This window comes from Benincasa hispida, chromosome 10, assembly GCF_027475165.1.
Source record: "Benincasa hispida cultivar pf3 chromosome 10, pf3_genome.v1.1, whole genome shotgun sequence".
Taxonomy (NCBI): Eukaryota; Viridiplantae; Streptophyta; class Magnoliopsida; order Cucurbitales; family Cucurbitaceae; genus Benincasa; species Benincasa hispida.
Window position 1 is genome coordinate 51834034 of NC_143487.1, and position 17546 is coordinate 51851579.

A 17546-nucleotide genomic window follows, 5' to 3' on the forward strand; every position below is an offset into this window, starting at 1 on the left:
ATGATGGTGTTGAGGATCCATTGTTTATAGACAGACGATGAATGACGTAAAAAAGGACCAATGGGTCAAAGTCATGGACTTTGAAATGTATTTGATGTACTTCAATTCAGTATGGGATCTTGTAGGTCCACATGAAGGGGTTAAACCCATAGGATGTAAATGGATCTACAAGTGAAAAACTCGTAACAAAGGGTTATACCCAAAGGAAAGGGTTGACTATGAGGAAACTTTTTCCTCTGTTGTTATGCTTAAGTCTATAAGAATTATCTTATCTACAGCCACATATTATGACAATGAGATATGTCAAATGAATGTCAAGAAAACCTTTCTGAATGGAAATCTTGAAGAGAATATCTTTATGTCTCAGCCTAAGGGGTTCATAGCTAAGTTCAAGGGCAAAAAGTTTGCAAACAAAATTGATCCATTTATGGATTGAAACAAGCATCCAGATCTTGGAATATTAGATTTGATACTGCGATCAAATATTTTGGTTTTGACTAAAACGATGAGGAGCTTTGTATGTACAAGAAAATCATCAATGATAAAGTAGCTTTCTTATTACTTTATGTGGACGATATCCTACACATTGGGAATGATGTAGGATAACTTACTGATGTTAAAAAGTGGCTAGCAATCCAATTTCAAATGAAATATTTGGGAGAGGAACAATATGTTCTTGGGATCCAAATCATTAGGGATCGTAAGAACAAAAAGCTAGTTATATCTCAAGCAACTTATATCAACAAGATGTAGATTCGATATTCAATGCAGAACTCTAAGAAGGGTCTATTGCTTTTCAGGCATGGAGTTCCCTTGTCTAAGGAGCAGTGTCCTAAGATACCTCAAGAAGTTAAGAACATGAGACATATTCCTTATGCCTCAGTTGTGGGCATCTTAATGTATACTATGCTTTGCATTGGGCCTGACATTTGTTATGCAATGGAATAGTCAGTAGGTACCATTCCAATCTAAGGTTAAACCATTAGACTGCGGTTAAGAATATCCTCAAGTATCTTAGGAGAACAAGGGACTATATGCTTGTGTACGGAGCTAATAATTTTATCCTTACGGGATACACGGACTTTGATTTCTAAACTGACAAGGATTCTAGGAAGTCCACGTCAGGATCAGTGTTCACCCTCAACGGGGGATTTATAGTATGGCGTAGCATCAAACAATGATGCATTATAGACTCAACCATGGAGGCTGAGTATGTAGTTGTTTGTGATGCAGCAAAGGAGAAAGTTTGGCTAAGGAAGTTCCTAAGTGATTTGGAAGTTGTACCAAACATGAACTTGTCGATCACCTTATACTATGATAATAATGGGGATATGGCCAACTTGAGAGAACCTCGTCGCCATAAACGAGGAAAGCACATTGAGAGGAAGTATCACCTGATATGGGAGATTGTGCAATGAGGAAATGTGATCGTCATAAAGATCACATCGGAGCACAACATTATTAATCCATTTACGAAGGCTCTCTTGACTAAAGTGTTTGAGAGTCATCTAAAAAATCTAGGTCTACAAGACATGTACATTGAAGGAAATCAGACTCGATATTTCCATGAGCAATGGAAGAAAGATAATTCCAAATTACAATCATGAATAAATAATGTATTTACAATCGACTTCAATACAAACGGTTATGCAATTAACAAAGATTACAGCATGAACAATAAAAATGCATAAAGAGATCCAACTCTAAGCACAATAGAAAAAGCGTCTCCACACTCCGTTGCGCATGATGCTCGAACAACAGCAGCGTCGAACGACCGATCTACACGACCGCAATGTCGCAACGAACATATCACAAACACTTCGCGCTCGTCCTCAACGTTTACCTTGGTCACGAACTCCCCAGCAACACGAACGGCCTCCAGAAAACCTCGATGGTGTCGAGTTGAGTCTGACACCACCAACAAGGAAACCTTGGTATTCTTGGTGTGAGAATCCAGAGGGTGGGCTCTGTTCGGACATAGTATAAGGTAGATGAAGAAGGAAACAATGATCGCGTACACGACTAGGCAAGTGGGAGATGGCGAAGACCTATCGTATAGGTCGATGCCCAATCGTTTAGATAAAGCTAAGCAATCATCTAGCAAAAGCTATGTGATCGTTTAGCTCATTGTTTAGCTCGGTCTGTCACCTACAGACTCTACACGATTGTTTACCTTAGGTCAACGATCGTCTAGCAAAGCTATGCGATCGTTTAGTAAATACTGCACGATCGTTTAGCTCTACTCTGCACGATCGTTCAGCTCGCCCAGCCGTCGTTTAGTAAATCTGAATTTACTTGATGACTTTGTGAGTTTCTTTTACACAGAGAGAAAACTCAAAACGTTTTCAATCTTTTGTACAAACTTCTTTTTTAAAAAAATAGGAAAACCATTTCCCTTTTAAACTCACGGTTACCATAATTCAATAACCACCCATTACTTTGGTTATTTAAAAGAAAAAGAATTAATTATCCAATAATTAATATTATTATAAACATAAATGATAACCAACTTATCATACTATATTTATAACCTATAGTTTTAATATTTCATCTCATGAAACATATAAATCATAGTTCTTTTTTATTCCATGGTACTTAATGTAAATCTCATTTACATCAATCCTCCACTAGATGTATCTCATACATCAAACCGATTATATCATATATAATCAAAATACCTTTTGCAATTTGAACATTTCAAATCAACACCAAGAACTGATCCTCAAATGAATTCTTGAGCTACCAAGGGGACCTCATGAATCTGTAGCTCGAAGCTCTAATGGTACGTGAATAACTGACTAAACTCTTTAGTCACGGGATCCACCATCCGTTAACTGCCAGACACTCTACTAAAGATCGATAGTTGAACTCTCCTTACCACAGGTATATTATGTGTCCATCTTAACCAATCAGCACTGCGAAAAACCTTCACAGATCACTCATAAGTACAGCTAAGCCAATAACCGTTATGCCTCTGTATTTACATCTGTCTCCTTACGTACCATTAATCCCTCTAATGAACATAAGTCATAGTCCTACTATGACTGAGTTTTCTCTTCCAAAGAGAAGTTGTGGCCATTATGTTCAAGCCCTAAAATCAGCCCTTAAGGGAGTAATCTCTCTACTTATCCCTTTTTTGGGAAATGAGTGAATTGCATCTTGTGGATTAAGTTCCCAGCTCCCAGATCAGACAAGTCCCCAAAAAGATAGGCATGTTGAGTTGGCAATCTGGCCATTCTCACCCATTCTAATCAAAGGATCGCCCTCAAAGACAGAAGTTCCCAAAACACTCAGATTGAGGTCGTGTCACCTATGGTCGTTTAGGTGAGATGCAAGTCTCTAGTATCAACGGCGTTATATATAGAGTCTAGTCATCTCGTGGTCCAGGTCTTATACAAACTCTTTGTTTAGGACACCCTCACTCGCATGTCTCCATATGAATGGTCAAGATCTACCATCTGTAGTAGTTTATAACATTTTCATACCAAGTCCGAACACTTGCAAACATCTACAAAGCAGGCCATATTCATAGTGTCACCAGGATCAAGTATCCCACTTTAATTCTTATACTACAGACCTATTTAAGTTATCACTTAAGGCATGATCCACTTGTATATCACATATACATGCTGAAGTTCACATATGATAACCAAGGAGCTTTGTTTATTAGATATGAGTAAATGCCAGAATTAAATAACACTTATTTTATTCATTGAACAATGTGTATCTTTACAAAACAATGAGACTTTAGGAGAATTAGGACACCAATCCCAACAATCTCCCACTTGTCCTGATGACTCGGGAGACTAATGTATAATACAATATAAAAATGTGCAATATGCAATAAACTAGGGCATACCCCAATATCATCTCCATTTTCCCTAGACAAGATGTTGCATGTCTCATAGACCTAGACTTTCCAAGTGACCCTCGAACACTTTAGCCATGAGGTCCTTTGTAAAAAGATCAGCAACGTTGTATCCTATAAGGATCAAATCCTTATCTCCATATACAAGCATGTAGTCCCTCATTCTTCGAAGATTCTTGAGGATCATCTTAACCATCGTCCAGTGATCAAATCCTAGATTGGACTGATACCGATTAATAATCCCTATTGCATAGCAAATGTCGGGTCGAGTACACAACATTGCATACATCAAGCTTCCTACAACAAAAGCATATGGAATCTGTCTCATTTCCTCAACTTCTTGAGGTGTCTTAGGAGATTGGTCCTTAGACAGAATGATTCCATGCCTGAAGGGTAACAAACCCCTCTTGGAATCCTGCATCCTGTACCTGATCAACATTTGATTAATGTACGATGCTTGAGATAGAGCCAAACATTTTTTCTTGCAATCCTGAATAATCTAGATCCTGAGAACATACTATGCCTCACCCAAATCTTCCATTTAGAATTGGGTAGCTAGTCATTTCTTAATGTCAGTCAGATACCCTACATCGTTCCCAATGAGTAGGATATCATCCACATACCGTACCAGGAAAGCTACTGAGTTGTTGATGATCTTCTTGTAAACACAAGACTCATCAACGTTCTGGTCAAAGCCAAACGATTTGACAGCAGTGTCAAATCTGATGTTCCAATATCTAGATGCTTGTTTCAGCCCATAAATAGACCTATTAAGCTAGCAAACTCTTTGCACTTTATCTGCAACTACGACCCTCTTTGGTTGAGTCATATAGATGGTCTCCTTAAGATTACCATTAAGAAAGGCAGCTTGACATCCATTTTCCATATTTTATAATCATAAAATGTGGCTATGGATAGGAGAATCCTGATAGACTTCAGCATGACAAGAGGTGAGAAAGTTTCCTCATAGTCAACTCTCTCAACCTGGGTATAACCCTTTGCCACGAGTCTAGCCTTGAAGGTTTGCAACTTTCCATCTATATCTCTTTTTTTCTTAAAGATCCACTAATACCCAATAGGTCTTTCCCCATCAGGTGGATTAACAAGCTCCCAGGCATTATTGAAGTACATAGACTTCATTTCCTGGTTCATGGCTTTAACCCATTCATCTTTGTCAACATCCTCCATTGCTTTATTAAAAGACAATAGATCCTCGACCCCATCATTCGTAATGACGTTTTAGGCTTCAGTAAAACCCATGTAGCGATCCGATGGGTTTATAACCCTCCCCCACTACGTCGAGGCAGTTTCAACTCTTGAGCTGGTTGACTAGACGTTCCAACCTCAACAACCCTTGTTGATCTATCGACCTATGCAACATTTCTTATTGAACCTTCAACAATCTCAGTCTCACTAGAGATCTCACGTAAAATGAGCTTACTTTGTGGCTTATGATCCCTCATGTGATCTTCTTTCAAGAAGATGGCATTAGTGGAAACAAACACTTTGTTCTCACTCGGATCATAGAAGTATCCTCCTCTTGTTTCCTTGGGGTAGCCTACAAAGAGGCAAACCTTCGAACGCGGTTCCAACTTTTTTGGGTTAGTGGTTAGCATATGTACTGGACAGCCCCAAATCCTGAAGTGGTGTAAACTATCTTTACGGCCTCTCCATAACTCAAAAGGTGTTTCAAAAACACTTTTCGAGGGAACGTTGTTCAGGATATAACATGCATTCTGCACTGCATAAGCCCAAAACGAGTCTAGAAGATGAGCATAACTTATCATAGACCGAACCATGTTCAACAAGGTCCTGTTTCTTCTTTCTAATATACCATTTTGCTAAGTTGTACTAGGGGCCGAGAGTTGGGACGCAATCTCATGTTCTATCATATAGTTCTGAAATTGGAGGTCCATATACTCTCCACCACGATCAGATCGTAGTGTTTTTATCTTCTTACCTAACAAGTTTTCAACTTTAGCCTTATACTTCTTGAACTTGTCGAGGGCTTCAGACTTACGTTGCATTAGGAAGAGATACCAAAATCTTGAATAATCATCCATAAAAGAGATGAAATATTCATACTCACCTCGAGCTCTAACATTCATCGGACCATAGAGGTCTGAATGTATAAGCTCCAAGGCGTCCTTGGCTCTGTAACCTTTTCCAGTAAAAGGTCGTTTAGTTATCTTCCATTCGAGGCATGATTCACATACCAGCAATGAGTTTTCTTCTAAACTCTTTAGAAGTCCACTTTGCACCAACTTCTCAATTCTATTGATATTGATGTGACCTAATCTAAGATGCCAAAGATGAGCATTTTTCTTTGGAGAAACCTTTGGTCTTTTAGCTATTGTTGCGTACTGAACATTTTAGTGTTAAATAAAGCTTTTATGACTAACGACCTTAGTATATATAAGTTATTTTCTATTGAACCATAACCAATTTCGATTCCATTCTTGAAAATAAACACTTTATTCTCGGAAAAAGAGATGGTGTAGCCTTGTTCAATGAGACAAGAAACCGAGATTAAGTTCCTCTTGATATGAAGAACTACAAAAACATTATCCAGTAACAGATAATATTTCTTGTCAACAAATAACTTCAGCCTGCCTACAGCAACAGCTGAAACAACCTCACCAGTACCGACTCGAAGAGTCATCTTTCCTTCTGGCAACGTTTGCCAAGAACTGAATCCTTAGTAAGAGGAACTGACATGATTGGTAGCAGCTGAATCAAGGATCCAGGCATAATCATCATTCTTTACCAGACATGTCTCCAAGACCAATGAATCATATTTACTGTCTTGTCTTCTCTTTTATAGAGTAGTAGGATCAAGATCATTTGCTATGAAATTCGTTTCATATGATTCTTTCCACTGTAAATAATCGGTCATTTTTAAAAGCTTTAAATGAAAATACTAACGAGTTGCTGTAAAGAAAAACACATTGACCTACGTTAGGTTTTAAGCAAATACTCGTTGTAAAATAAAACAACATCCAATAAGGTTTAGCAAAACTAACATAAACCCCGTGTGACATCTAGTTTCGCAATGACGCTTCAAATGTTTAGGACAAAAGCCGCCGAAAGGAGGTCAGTTATCTCTCTTCTGAATTGAGAAGTTCTCAATCAGTCATTAATACCAGAACAACTCTTGTTCCTATAACGACAAGCCATCATTGATTTGGCCAAGAGATCATTAACTTTCTTAAAAATCTCCCATAAGTGTGACTCGCCATTTTAAGCCCTAGAGGTCCGTCCCAAAAGGCCAATCCGAAGGGAAAAATCCGATTGAGGAAAAACCTAAAGCGACCCTATCTATTTCTGGAGTTCACCTTGATATTGACCAACTGCACAAAACCCATCCGAAGGGGGATGCTCCAAAGGCGACACGAGGGTGTACAGAATGATCTCACGGTGTGAACCAATGACAGGGACCATAGGACGTGTTGACACACACCCTTCACCCACTTACTATAAATACTCTCTCTGTTCACTTTGATGTTGACTCATGCAAACACCATTCGAAGGGGGATGCATTCTGGGTATCTCGTGGCCAAGCATGAATCTCACGATGTGAACATATAGAGAGAAACGTGAGTGGAATCGTAGATATATCTGATACGCCTCTTCCTCCCACTGAGTATTTTATAACCTAGGGTTTAGCGTACTTTGAAAAAACACGGCTAAGGATTTTAACTAAGTGACTTTTAGGTTTGCCCAAGAGTAACATTTACTTTGGATAGTGAAACAACTTTCGATCACCATCCATTAAACTCTTTAACGAAGTCTTTGACCAAAACGTCGCATGCTTATTGAAAATCTATCTAATTCATCTTTCCAGGTAGAGGTGTTACATTTCCGTCAACTTAAGAACCCCAGCCTAGCCAGAACCCGCCTTAGACAAAAGGTCCCTTATAGATAAGTTTACAACAAATTTAATCTTTTATTCAACCAATTTAATCCTATTAAACCGATTTTAAAATATTAATCTAGGTTACTAAACTCTTTAGAACCATTTGAACTTAGGTCTATCCCAATCCAATGTTTACCCTTTTAAAAACTTGAGTTCACCCTAAGTCCACATGCAACTCTGAATTATTGATTTTAGGTCTAATTTCCTTTATAACACTTATAAACAGAAACAACCACAATGCTAAGCTAACACATGCAAGGCATTCGTAATGCTTATAAACAGCCTAAGTGTCATGTTCAATGCATTATTCATTCATTGCTACTTATTTTATATAACACTTATACAAAACCGCAATGAAACAAGCAAAACATGCTTCCATTCACCTTAAGACTATAACATTTATAATAAAAGGATGTTGCATGATAATGCTCACTGCATGCATAATATAACTCTTATATTTCATGATGCATGCGCATGCTTTCAAGTAATTTCTTCATGCTCGATTATAACATTTATAATACATGATGCATGAATAATTGCACAACCTAAGGTGGGTTTTTAACTACATGACAAACACTTTGACATATAAGTACCATACATCACATGTATAAGCAATAAATGTTGATGAATCGGGTAAAATTGCCTTAAAAAAAAAAAAAAGGAAAGCTAACTATTACAAAGACAAGGAGTTTCTGGTTCAAACAGGCGAACCGGGTCTTAAACCGTTCCAAAAAGTATCACTTCTCCAACCAACCATCGGTACTAAGCACCCCGCGTCATCTAAATGATAAAACAAACACTTCGTTCTATCGCTTACCGGCACTCCAGAGTTAAACAATCGTTTAGCATTATTATACGATCATCTAGAAAAATCCAAACAATCGTTTAGCTATTACTACAAGATTATGTACCTTTACTAAGCGATGAAGCCTGAACTACACGATCGCTTAGTACGCTCCGAACAGCGCCCGCCTTCTGCGATCGTCCAAGCGACTATGATGCCACGAAGCACCATCGCCTAAGCGATCGCTTAGCCAGTGCTTTCGTATCGCATATGCGCGATTGCATAGGTAGTAACTGAGCGATGAAGCTTGCTAACTATGCGATTGTCTAGCGTGCGCCTTCTACTAAACGATGAGCATCACATGCTCTCACTACAATCGCCTACCTCCAGCTCCTACGCGATCGCGCAACCAATGCTACGCGATATGGTAAACGATTTACCCATCGCTTAGCTTTAGCTAAACGGTCGTTTAAAAAATACTATACGATCGTCTAGAAAAAAAAGTCTAAATGGCCGCTTGTTACATCCAAACAATCGTTTACCTGAGGCTACACGATCTGACCAACGCTTGGTCTTCTTCTTCGTTGAGAACTGCATCGCCATGCGTCAAAGCTTCATCATGAACGACTCGACAGACTCGAACTTTTCGAATTACAGACTCGATAGCTTTGTTAATTTCGCCCAAAAACACAAGGGCCCTTACAATTAACACTTTGTAATACCGAAAGCTTTAACAAAAACACAATTTAAACCCGAAACATTCATCATATTCATCCACAAATGAAGAAAACGACTAACCACAAATGCAGAAACCCACCGCGACTGAAAAATAATTTGGAATATCAGAGAACTTGACTCTGATACCAATTGAAGAAAATTAGACTCGAGATTTCCATGAGCAGCGGAAGAACGATAGTTCAAAATTATAATCAGGAATAAACAATGTATTTATAGTCGACTTCAATACAAACGGTTATGCAATTAACAGAGATTACAGCATGAACAATACAAATGCATAAAGAGATCAAACTCTACGCACAATGGCAGAAGCATCTTCATGCTCTGTTGCACACGAACACTCGAACAACAACAGCCTCGAACTCCTGATCTACACGATCGTAACGCTGCAATGAACACGGCACGAACACTTCGCGCTCGTCCTCAACGTTAATCTTGGTCACAAACTCCTCAGCAACATGAACGACCTCCACAACATCACGAACGGCCTCCAGAAAACCTCGACGGTGTCGAGTTGAGTCTGACACCACCAGCAAAGCGACCTTGGTATTCTCAGTGTCAGAATTTAGAGGGTAGGCTCTATTTAGACTTGGTATGAGGCAAACGAAGGAGGAAACACCGATCGCGTACACGACTGGGCAAGTGGGAGATGGCGGAGACCTATCATATAGGTCGATGCCCAATCATTTAGATAAAGCTAAGCGATCGTCTAGCAAAAGCTATGCGATTATTTAGCTCGGTCTATCGCCTACAAACTCTATATGATCGTTTACATTGGGCCAGCGATCGTCTAACAAATCTATGAGATCGTTTAGTAAATACTGCACGATCGTTTAGCTCTACTCTGCAATATCGTTCAACTAGCCCAGCCGTCGTTTAGTAAATCCGAATTTACTTGACGACTTCGTGAGTTTCTTTTGCACGGAGAGAAAACTCAAAACTTTTTCAATCTTTTGTAAAAACTCATTTTTTTAAAAAAATAGGAAAATCATTTTCCTTTTAAACTCATGGTTACCATGATTCAATAACCACCCATTACTTTGGTTATTTAAAAGAAAAAGAATTAATTATCCAATAATTAATATTATTAAAAACATAAATGATAACCAACTTATCATACTATATTTATAACCTATAGTTTTAATATTTCATCTCATGAAACATATAAACCATAGTTCTTTTTCAATTCCATGGTACTTAATGTAAATCTCATTTACATCAATCCACCACTAGATGTACCTCATACATCAAACCAATTATATAATATATAATCAAAATACCTCTTGTCAACTTGAACATTTCAAATCAACACCAAAAACTAATCTATTGAGCTATAAAGGGGACCTCATGGACCTGTAGCTCCAAGCTCCAACGGTACGTGAATAACTGACTAAACTCTTTAGTCACGGGATCCACCATCCGTTAACTGCCAGACACTCTACTAAAGATCGATAGTTGAACTCTCCTTACCACAGGTATATTATGTGTCCATCTTAACCAATCAGCACTGCGAAAAACCTTCACAGATCACTCATAAGTACAGCTAAGCCAATAACCGTTATGCCCCTGTATTTACATCTGTCTCCTTACGTACCATTAATCCCTCTAATGAACATAAGTCATAGTTCTTCTATGACTCAGTCTTCTCTTCCAAAGAGAAGTTGTGGCCACTATGTTCAAGCCCCAGAATCAGCCCTTAAGGGAGCAATCTCTCTACTTATCCCTACTTTGAGAAATGAGTGAATTCCATCTTGTGGATTGAGTTCCTAGCTCCCAGATCAGACAAGTCCCCAAAAAGGTAGGCATGTTGAGTTGGCAATTTGGCCACTCTCATCCATACTAATCAAAGGACCGCCCGCAAAGGCAGGTGTTCCCAAAACACTTAGGATTGAGGTCATGTCACCTATGGTCATTTAGGTGAGATGTAAGTCTCTAGTATCAATGGCGTTATATACAGAGTCTAGTCATCTCGTGGTCTAGGTCTTATACAAACTCTTTGTATAGGACACCCCCGCTCACACGTCTCCACATGAATCTACCATCTGTAGTAGTTTGCAATACTTGCAAACATCTACAAAGCGGGTCATATCCGTAGTGTCACCAGGATCAGGTATCCCACCTTAGTTCTTATAGTAAAAACCTATTTAGGTTATCACTTAAGGCATGATCCACTTGTATATCACATATACATGCTTAAGTTCACATAAGATAACCAAGGAGCTTCGTTTATTGGATATGAGTAAATGTCAGAATTAAATAATTCTTATTTTATTCATTGAACAATGTGTATCTTTATAAAACAACGGTACTCCAGGGGAATTAGGACACCAATCCCAACTGTGTAATCTAGGGCAAGTGGAAGATGTGTAATGTGTATGAGATGTCGTAGTTTATTGTATTTTACTTTGTATTTGTAACATCCCCTTTGTTCCATATAATATACATCTGACTAACTACAGTTTTAGTTCAAGTGGGAGTTTTATGGGTTTTATACCCTAAAACTCATAGATAGTGAATGTAATTAAATGACCGCCATTAATAAATAGTTTTTTTTATGTTTTTATCGATAAGTGTTATTGATGTTTTATTTAATTTATCTTATTAACCCTAAAATCCAATAAACTAACATCCTAGGTTGTCTTATGAGTCTTGAACTATATATAGAGACATATAGGGATCAATATTCAAGATACATCCTAAAGGGTCTATAGTATAGGGATAAGGTTAGGTACCTTATCTTGGTAACACTATGGATACGACCCACTTTGCATTTGATATAAATGCAGTGATCCAACACATTCGTGTAGTAGACATGTGAGTGGGGATATCCTGTGTAATGAGTTTGCACAAGACCGGTCCACGAAATAGTAACCACTAGATGTAACTCCGTTGACTAGTTAGGTTTCTATTTCAATAGGATGACGTAGGCAACTTAGTCTTACTCCTGAGTATATTATGAACTCTTATTCATGAAGAATTGTCCTTTGATTTATATGGGTGAGAGTGGCCAGTTCGCTGACTCAATATGCCTACTATTTTGGGGATAAGACCGAGTGGTTAGCTGGAAACATAATCATATAAGATGAATTTCATTCCTTTCCAACGTTAGGGTAAGTACATGAGTGTTCCATTAAATGGTGTCTTCGGGACTTGAACAAAGGGCCTTACCCTCTCACTGGCTTGAGAGAGGTTTCTATTTAATGGTCGGACCATAAACAGGTTGTTCATTAGAGGCACTAGTACTTAAGGATGTAGAGGTAACCCAAGTGTAGAATGGTAATTTTACTTAGTTGGTGTTACGAACACTTATGAATGACTAACTTGCTGTTATTGGTCTATCTTCGTAGACACAGAAACATATCTGTAGTGAGAAGAGTACAACTATGGGTCTTTAGTAGAGTGTATCCACAGTTAACGAATCTTGATTAATTTGGTTATGAGTTTAGCCAATTAATCTCACATCATTGGGGCTTCTGATCTGCAGGTTCATTAGGTCCCCTTCCTAGCTTGTAAAGGGTCTTGAGGTAATTTGTCATTAAATTGAATTTGAAATGTCAAATTTAGAATTGAGAATTTTTTAATGTATGTTGATACGTTTTAATATAACGTTTAATTTTAGATATGATTCAAAATTAATAAATGAGAGAATGAAATATTTGAAAGGAGTTTAAATATTAATTTAATATGATAAGATTCATATTGAAAACTATAGGTTAAAAATAATGTGCATTGGATGCGCATTAAAACTATAGGTTAAATGAGAGAAATGTTTTTTAATATGATTCAAATGGAAAATTAAATTCAATATGTGATATTTAATTAGATGTTTAATTAATTGAAGAATTAATTAATTAATTAATTTAATTGATTAAATCAAAACTATATGTTAAATTTAATATATATTAGATGCACATTAAAACTATAGGTTATCTGAAAGGAAATCATTTAAATATGATTTAAATGATCAATTAATTAACTATATTATATTAGATTATATTTAAATTAAACAAATTAACTCTCCATTTTAGGGAAGTTACAAGAAAATGTAGGATCAATCCCACGTTTTTCTCTCCCTCTCTCACCATCTCTCTCTAACAAAAGGGTTTTGTTTTGTAAAGGAATGAATAGGCTTTCATGCTCTCTGTGTGTGTTCTTCTTCTTGAGAAAAGAAAGAAAAAAATCGTTTTGTGATATTCCCAAATCCCAAAAAAGAGAATCCCACAATTCTCCATAGCCTCAATTCCCTACAAGAATAGGGAAATTTCCAAGTTGTGGTGTCCAAAGGTTTCTTCCCCTGTATAATTAGTCTTTTGGGGAATGACATGCTTAATCGATATTATCTTTTACTCCAACACAAAATTGTTTTGATTTTAAATGCCATTTTGGAAAAAAAAAATGGTTCTGTGTCTTGGCTTCCGCTGTGCCCTAGGGTTCTCATCCCTTCAATTTCATGGTAATAGAAGGAATTATACTTGCGCACAAAGTGTCTAAGCTAGGGCTGGAGTTTGACAAAGCTAAAATTGAAGTTGTAGAAAAATTGCCACCGCCTATGAACGTGAAAACATTTCAAAGCTTTCTTGGATATGTCGGGTTCTACTGCAGGTTTGTCAAAAATTTCTCTAAAATCGCACGTCCCTTGAACTTGTTGCTAGAAGTCAATAGACCTTTTGAATTCAATCATAACTGTTCAAGAGCATTTGAAACAACTAAAGCAAGTGCTAGTCACACGCCTATTTTGATCACATCGAACTAGTCAAAGCCATTCAAGTTGTTGTGCGATGCAAGCAATTATGCGATGGGTTCAACCTTAGTCCAACACAAAGAAAAAATTCTTCATCCAACTACGAGCAAAACTCTCGGCAATGCATAGGAGAATTATGCGACAATAGAGAAAGAGTTGCTCGCAATAATGTTTGTTGTGGAGAAGTTCAGACCGTACTTATTGGGATCAAAAGTGATCATTCATACAGATCATTAAGCGATCTTATGACAAAAAGGATGCGAAGTCGCGTTTGATTAGATGGGTATTACTGCTGCAAGAGTTTGACACTGAAACTGTTGATCACAAGGGATCAAAAAATAAGGTAGCAGATCACCTATCGCGTCTCAAGAATAGTGAATGTGATTGCCTCCAACCAGAGGCAAACATTTTTTTTCTTGATGACATGATATTAAAAGTTGATGAGTTCTTACTTTGATATGCAGACATTGTCAATTTTTGGTCTGCAAGCAATTCCAAAAGGAGTACACTTTGCAACAAAAAAAGAAGTTTATGTATGAATGCAAATTTTACTGTTGGGATGAGCCACATCTTTATAAAAGAGGCTCAAATCATATTTTCAAGCAATGCATTCCAGAAATAGCATTTCAGCGCATATTATATCAATTCCATGAGTCGCCATTCGGTGACCATTTTGGGGGGTCAACACACAATAGAAAAAGTACTTCAAAGTGGGTCTTATTAGCCCATGCTCTTCAAAGATGTCAGAGGGTATACAATGAAGTGCGATAGCTGCCAACACACCAGGAATATTTCTAGAAGAAATGAAATGTCGTTGGATGTTATCTAGAAGTTGAATTATTTGATATACGTGGAATTGACTTCATGGGTTCATTCCCGTCTTCCAATGACCACAAAAACATTTTAGAAGTTGTTGATTATGTTTCAAAGTGGGTTGAAGCAATTTCATGTGCTACAAACAATGTGGCAACAGTCCTAAAGTTCCTGCAGAAAAATATTTTCACTTGCTCTGGAACACTGTGTGCCATTATAAGCAACAAGGGAACTTATTTCATCAATCACATTATCAATAAGCTTCTAATTAAATATAATGTCCATCACAAAATTATGACAGCTTACCATCCTCAAACAAATGGGCAAGCTGAGGTGTCCAACAGGGAGATCAAATCCATACTTGAAAAGGTTGTTAATTCGACACAGAAGGATTGGACACAAAGTTGGATGAGGCGCTATGGGCCTACTGAATGGCGTATTAAACGCCTATTGAAATATCCTCATATGCGCTTGTATTCGGTAAAGCTTGCCACTTACCTTTGGAACTTAAACACAAGGCATTCCGAGCCATCAACAAGCTCAACTTTAATATTGAAGCATTAAGAGAAGCAAGGAAGTTGCAGTTGCATGAGCTAGATGAGTGGAGACTACAGGCGTATGAGAACACTAAAATTTACAAAGAGCGTATGAAGTGTTGACATGACCAATGCATCACTAAGAAAAATTTTGAACTTGGCCAAAAAGTTATGTTATTTAACTCACATCTCCGTTTGTTCCCAGGGAAATTAAAATTGCAGTGGTCAGGACCCTTTGTTATTAAGGAGATATACCCTTATGGAATAATGGAGCTAACGCATGAGGATGGATCAAATGCATTTAAGGTTAATGGCCAAAGGATCAAGCCATATTATGGAGGTGATATTGATCGAAAAAAAGCCTTCATTGACTTCGAAAAACCCGAATGATGCTGATTGAAGAGTTCTCGCGATAAAAAAGTTGTCATCTTTTCAAGGATGCATCATATTCTTATATATATATATATATATATCCTTTTATGCTTTCTTTTATTTTGCCTTTTCTTCTTATTGATTGCTTTCTTTACATGAAATTTTGTGAAAAATGATTGTTTTTGTAGATTTGATTTGTTTGGGATTAGTTGAGAATAGGGTTGAGTGTTGAGAGTTGCGATGAGTTTTGGGATACATTGAAATATCAACTCAACGCATCCTTGCTAAACTCATCGCAGAAGAGGGAGCTTTGCATGTTTTTCACCACATCTTTATAATCAATTACTATGAATTTCATTTCAAGTGTCAATTTTTTATTTGTCTTTTCTTAAGCTTGTCCCTCGCATATCTTTATTGATTTCTTAATACTCTTCTTTGTTTTGTTGCGTTCCACAAATGACCTCAATGATGATATCATTCTGCTATCGCATAATTTTGGGGTGTGTGCAAGCTTTATCTCAAACTTCTTTTGCGATATCATTCTGCTATCGCATAATTCGATTTTCAGCAATATGGACCTTGCTGCCCTCAAAATTTTGGGGTGGGAGAGGTTTGGGTTAAATGCATTCAAAATAGATTTATTTTTTTAAATCTCCTTGTTATTATTATCCAAAATAATAATAATAATGATAAATATAGACGTTGAGATTGAAACATGCTCGTAGTTGGATGTCTGCATGACACCCTTAGGAGCAAGCCAAAACGAATGTGGGAATCGTGATTAACGCATAAAATAATTGATCGCAACTTCGCTTCCTATGTTAAAAATTTTCAAAGGCATGAGTTGAGTCTGAAAAGAGTGTCTTGCTCGTAGTTGGATGTTGCATGACACCCGTGAGGGCAAGCCAAAACAAAGGTGAGATGCTCAAATCAGTTCATGATCAAACCAAAATAAGTGTATCAAAGAGAATCTTTTTAATAAATTTTAAACCAAAAATCAATTCCTGAAAGCGGAATGTAAGATAGCTTTGAAAATGAGTAAATGATTTTGGAAAATAAGTTCACCGCATCTAAAGGCTAGAAATATTTCTATAGATAAAAGAATAAAACTAAGGAAAGCACCAGTCTAACAAATCTAGAATATGAGGCACTTCGAGAAGTCTAGGCAATACGTCAAAACTATCAAGATATATTAGGACTCTAAATATATGCTTGAGAACAAGCATTGTTTTAAATTTGAGGGTGTGATAACTTGTATTACTTTACCTCTTTTTATCTAAAACAATTAGGAAAAATTTTGGAAAATGAGACAACTTGGTAAGAAAATCATGAAATCAATTATATCATGTGATCACATGCGTACAAAATCTCATAATCCACGAAAGATATAAAAATCATGCTTTTTGGATACAGAAAATCTATTTATGCGATCACAAGATATCACCGTAAAGAAATTCCTGACGCCAACAATGGAATCACATAGTTGGAAACACATGGGCGGTGGAAAGTGACATGACGCGTGGGCGATGGAGGTCAAATCAAAGACCAAGTTGGTAGCTGACAAGAAATCTACGCGGCAGAGTCAATGAACTTCTGACGTGGAGCAGGTGGCGCAATAAGGTATGGAAATTAATGCATCCTATCGGTACAATCATTAGTGAGAGACGAAGAAGTTGCTCCTTCACGCCTTTAAATACTCAATGAGATTTCCATGCAAAAAAAACATCAGAGGGAGAGCCAAGACATTGGAAAAAACTCTACAAAAGTCCCCACTTAAA